Here is a 5,758-nt window from a genome sequence, read left to right on the forward strand (position 1 = left end):
CTCTAGGCAATGCAGTAGCAGGAAGTTATTATTATTATTATTATTATTATTATTATTATTATTGACACAGGAGGCAAATGTTTGCATGTTGGTAAACAACACACAGGGGGAAGGGTGCCTGGCAGTGGACTCCGAGCCACAGGTCTCAAAATCCTGAGGATCCCTTGTGGAGTTTGATAAGGAATGTAGATCTCTCAAACCTCACCCTACAGATTTTATGTTGGGGTTGGGGTCAGAGAATCCACAGGTTTAATTAGCATCTCAGAAGCTCCTGCCTTAAGAATCCCTGTGCTCCCCTCACTTCTGAGTAGTTAGCTACTTAGATTACCACATGCATATGTACACCCTTTGAGAAGGACACAGGTTCCTCTAGAGCAGTGGTGACCCTTTGGGGGTCAAATGATCCTTCCACTGGGGTCACCTAAGACCATCAGAAAACACAGATATTTATATTACAATTCATAATATTAGCAAAATTATGGTTATGAAGTAGCAATGAAAATAATTTTATGGTTGGGGGGTCACCATGACATGAGGAACTGTATTAAAGGGTTCGCAGCACTAGGAAGGTTTAGAATCACTGCCCTGGAGGGTCATCTGGCCTTCAGTAGACTATGAGACAGGACTGCCCCAGTGAGTACTGCCCAGAAAGTGATCTTGCTGGTAAGTTCAACATCTGATCACCCAGAGGTCAGAGCAAATCTGTGGAGATATCAGTGGATTGTTGGTTTTCATTGCCTGTTGTTCTCCAGAGACAAATTTTTTAGTCGGGGCTGGGCCTTAGATCTCTGAGGGAATTTTGAAAGATGTTTATGCCTGAGCTGTGCCCTGGAGCAGTCAACAGGATCACAGCAGCAGAAGGAGGGCACTCCTCTCCACAAGGGATATGCAGTGAGGGCTAAGAACCGCAGGCTTTTTCCTTTCTTTAACCTTCCAGGTTCTTTCTCTCTGGTTCTGAACTGGCAGAGATTTCTCTGAGAATTCAGCGTTGGAACCACACGGCCTGGCTGTCCACCCTGTTAACCATACCACTGAACCCTGTTGTTCTTTTTCAGGGCTCCTAAGCCCTCCACTTCTCCTCTTTCATAGACAAAATGTTCTTCTCCAACACTGAGCCCCTAAAGGAAGATGCTGGTTGGAGGAGTCCCCAAGGGAAGCTACGCATGTCTACAGCCCTTCCATCCATCCAATGATGGTTGGTGTTTGGTGATGCAATGGTCTTAATCAAGGCCAGTTAGCCAAACTGTGAGGGAGTTCACGCACAGGTTTATGGGGAAGCACTGCTGGGCAGCATCGGTGCCTGCGAGAGACTGCAGGCAGGAATATAGGGTGGCATGGATAGATGAGAGCAGAAGTCACCAGTTCTTGGAGCCAAGCCTTCGGCACGGGCAATTCATGCAGCTCCTAGGAGCATGCCTACTCAAAGGCCAAAAGCAGGTTTGTTGAGTCTCCTACAGGGATTGGTAATTTAGTGCTGGCTGGCTTTGGGAGGGGCCTTGGCCTTTGATGGATGAAGCAGCTCTCTTCAGTTAGTGGAAACTGAGGCAATGCCCAGAGAGAGTCCCTGGAAACTCAAGTAAACATGCTGAGCAGGTGGAGGACTAGATGCCTAAGTCTTTAATCCCAATTTACCTGCCATCCACCCCATCATCCATGACACTAGCCATGCCTCCAGGTGGGGTCAGGGTGTGTTTGTGTGTGTGTGTGTGTGTGTGTGAGAGAGAGAGAGAGAGAGAGAGAGAGAGAGAGAGAGAGAGAGAGAGAGAGAGGAGCTTGCAATATGAGACTAACTAGCTTCTTAGGGAAGTGGGTGCCCTTGAGAGGGAACCTAGGAATGTAAAATACCTTAGGCCTGGGTTGAAATGCTAACATAGCCACTTCGTAGATTTAAGGTTTTGGTCAAGTCAGTTAAACCTCTTAGTCTCAGTTGCCTGATCTTTAACATGGGGCCATAACTGAGTTCCACACCAAGTTGCTCAGGTCTGACGTTTCTGGTACGGGCAATATCTGGGACACGGGGTGTATGCCCTCAGTCTCTGCCCTGAGTGGGTATTCCTGCCCTGGTCTCTAGTTTTCCATATGACTATAGGACCCTTGGACAGCACTGAGCCATTTCTCTTCAGTTCACACAATGTCCTGGTAGCTGAGCATCTCAGAGCATTGGTAACAACGCCTCTACGGGGAGCACTATTCACATTCGGTCCTGGATGGGAATCTCCGATTTCTCATATCTTACTGCAACATAAAGAAGTCCCTTGGCCTATTTTCCTTTAAAAGGCAGGGAGACGTGTGACAAGAGAGAAGTGTTACAGTGTCGCACGAGAATGCCAACCACCCCCATCCTCCTGGGTCTGAGAAAGCCTGTTGGGATTTCCAAGTCAGTGTGGAGGACTAACTCCAAGAGGGAGGGGCATAAGTCTCCCAAGTCTGATTCTTAAGAGGCTGATTAGTAATTGGCCTTGGAGGGATGCTGCGAGTTTACCGAGTACAAAGTAAAAGCGGGACTCAATATAACACATTCAAGATGACTCCAACTCTGCCATATAATGGCTTAGAAAAATTCTAGAAGCACCAAGTGTCAATATGTCACCATAATTGCCTCTTTATAGTAAAATTGTGGCTGATTTTTTTCCCTCCCTGCCTTCTTTACCCGTCTCTACCATTGTGCATTTCCTCACAATAAGCAGGGAGTTTGGTACAAAAAAAGAAAGGATGTTCTCAGCAGGGGAACTCTCAAGCCATCCTTCCCACAAGCTTCTCCCTAGATGACATTGCCGTGTAGTGAAGAATATAAAGCTGAGCATTCTTACCGCTCACCAGAGTTAAAATGTCTGTGTGCAGAGACAGAAGCAAAATACACACTCGTGCTAATCACGGTTCTGAGCCAGGATGCTGGGTGTTTTCTGGGGGCCGCACTGTCAGTCGAGGGCTGCCCGCTGCGTGGGGTGGATTTCCCAGCCGCGGAGGATAATTTTATCACCAAGGACAACATTTGCAGTTCTGCATGAGTGGCTCTCCTGGTGTGATAAAGAGAGGAGGCAACTGCTCGGGGACAAGGGCTGAGAAGGCTGGCAAAGATGTCACGGGGGAGTCGAAGCTGTGTTTAGCATAGGGAGGCACGGAGAGACAGGGCGTCACAGGAGGAGGTTTAGTGGGTGCTGTCTTTACAATGGCTGCTGTGGTAGCTATCCCACTCTTAAAAGTGTCTTGGTCCTTGTCTTGGGACTTTGGGGGTGAGTGCTATCTATGTTCCTGATTCCATGTATCTTTCTTGTGCACATTCATGTGGTGTATGCGCGCATGCGTATAGAAACCAGGGGGTGTTCTTCAGTTGGTATTCTTCAAAAATTGTCCACCTTTCGAGGGGAGGGGTTCTTGTTGACTTTGTGGTTCATTAGGTCAGGCAGGGAAGCTGATGAGTGAGCTCCAAGAATATACCTCTTTCTGCCTTCCCAGGATTTTAACTAGAGTCACATACTACCACCACACACAACTTCTTACGTGCATTCTGGGTGGGTATCGAACGCTGGTCTTTATTCCTTTTCGGCAAGCACTTCTCTGGCTGCTTTATCATGCCAGCTCTCAAGTGTCATTCCTGTGTTTAATCCACTGTTGGTGGAACCCTTAGTAGAAAGTTGGGCCATTCTCATAATAATAGCAACCATTTTCAGCTTGGGTAACTTGAGGAGTCAAGGGCTTTGCCTGTCCTACACTTTACAGCGAGAGACTTAAAAAGTCCAGAGAGACTCATGGAAAAGCCTGGATCTGGCCGTCCGAATCCAGACCAAATTCTAAGCTCCAGGTTGTTGAGGCAAGTTTTGGGTTGAATGCAACAGTCCACCTCTTCCCCCACCTAAACAACTAAAACCACCCACTGTAGTCTTAACCACAACAGCGTAGCAGGGGACACCTTGCCGAGGTAACCAAATCAAAATGAGGTCACCAGACAGTCCAACATGATTGGCATGTCAGGAGACGGCTGTCATAGATGCAGGGACAAGTTGACAAATGTCCTGTAATGGATGATGTATGCTGTTGCAAATCCCTATTAAAAAGCTAGGTGTGGAGCCCGGAACCCCCATTCTAGAGACTTCAGAGGGAGCAGGGGCTGTCAAAATTTCACCTCAGATTTCTGGCCTCCAAACGTTTGAGGCAATAAATTTCTGTTGCTTAACCCCCTCACTCTGGAAATTTCTTCCAGGCAGTTGGGAGATTAACACGGGTTTTCAGAGGAGGGATGTCTATTTTTGGTTCCCCTGGGGAGGAAGTTTCTAGATTCCAGTAATCCCTTTCAGGTCGTGCTACATAATCATCAATAACTGGGCCTGGAAAAGACTCAGGTGAACTAGGCCATTCAGAAACCGAGATATCTTCAAGACCTCAGGGTTCGCCACACCCTGGCCTTGATTATCGCAATCTACAGTTTCCCTGCCCAGGACAAGTGCCTGCCCAGGATGTGTCCTTAAAGAGGTCGGGGTCTCCTCTTCTCTACCATGTCCTCTCTTACTTGACAGTAAGTAAACGCAGTGTTTCATTTTCCCAAGTCATAAAACAATATAAACAGCTATCAGTAGTACCAAGAAGACAAGACTGTGGTTTGACAGAACTAGAGAAGAGCAGACCATCACGGACCAACAGACAAGACCAAATGGCTGCCTCCGGGTACAGAGAACAACTCAGTCCAGGGTATGACCCCAAAACAGGTTTCGCCATTTTCTTCTATTGCTCCTTGAATTTCAAAGATACATGTTATTCTGAAGACCAGAATAAGCCCTCAAGTATCATTAACCAAGGAATCAAAGCAGGCATGCTGAGCTCAATGACAGGTAGAGATTGTGAAAGAGCAGAGGAGGGTAAGGAAGGAGGGTAGAATGTCAAACAGAAGCAATATAATTTCTATCTCCATTTCAACTGCGTGTCTCATAAATCTTTCTCTTTAACCTGTAAGTTTTTCTTATTAGCAGGAAGTGAAAGACAGAGACAACTTGCTGTCAAAGTTACTACCTGGCCAGTACAAATCTTGTACAAGAGTCTTCAGGCCTCATTTTGCATTCTCTCCTTCTTCAGTGTGCATAGCACATCTGTACAGACTATGGTTCACAAAGCAGTGAGGGAACCTTGGAAAAGAAACTGCCTTTCCCCAGACATCTCTCTTTCCAGGAAAATATCCTGAAATTCTAAGCTGTTGATACGATGCCAAGCATAGTGATTTAGCTGGCAAAACGACGTAACGTGAATGTGGGAAAAAATTAGTTCTGAAGATTGAAAAGCAACGTGGAACTTAGACGTTTATCCCCACAGAGAGGTACCTGTGGAAAAGGCAGGGTAGAATTCTCATAGCCTACTCCTCAGCCCAGATGGAGGGTTCTGGCATGTACAATGGCAGATGGCATAGAGGAATTATTTTAAAATATGATTTTTCATCTTTTCTCAATCAGTGGAGTTGTTTCTTCACATCTTAATTGGAAGCAAAAATTTTAAATATTTTTTTAAAAATGAGTTGCTTCAGTTTCAAAATGGGCAAATGACTCAAACATTCTCCCCTAGAAGGTGTAGAAATGACCAATCAGCACACGAAAAGATCATTACCATCAAAAGGCACCAGAGACATGGGAACCCAAACTGTAATGAAATATCCCTCTGTGATAACTCAGACAACAACAGCAGAGAAGAGAGTGTTGTCAATGATTTCAGGAAATTAGAATGTTGTGCTCTGCTGGACAGCATGAAGGATGTGGCAAGTGGCTCGGTATAACAA

This window comes from Alexandromys fortis, unplaced genomic scaffold, assembly GCF_014885135.2.
Source record: "Alexandromys fortis isolate MF-2015 unplaced genomic scaffold, M_Fortis_MF-2015_v1.1 scaffold_148, whole genome shotgun sequence".
In the NCBI taxonomy this organism is placed as follows: Eukaryota; Metazoa; Chordata; class Mammalia; order Rodentia; family Cricetidae; genus Alexandromys; species Alexandromys fortis.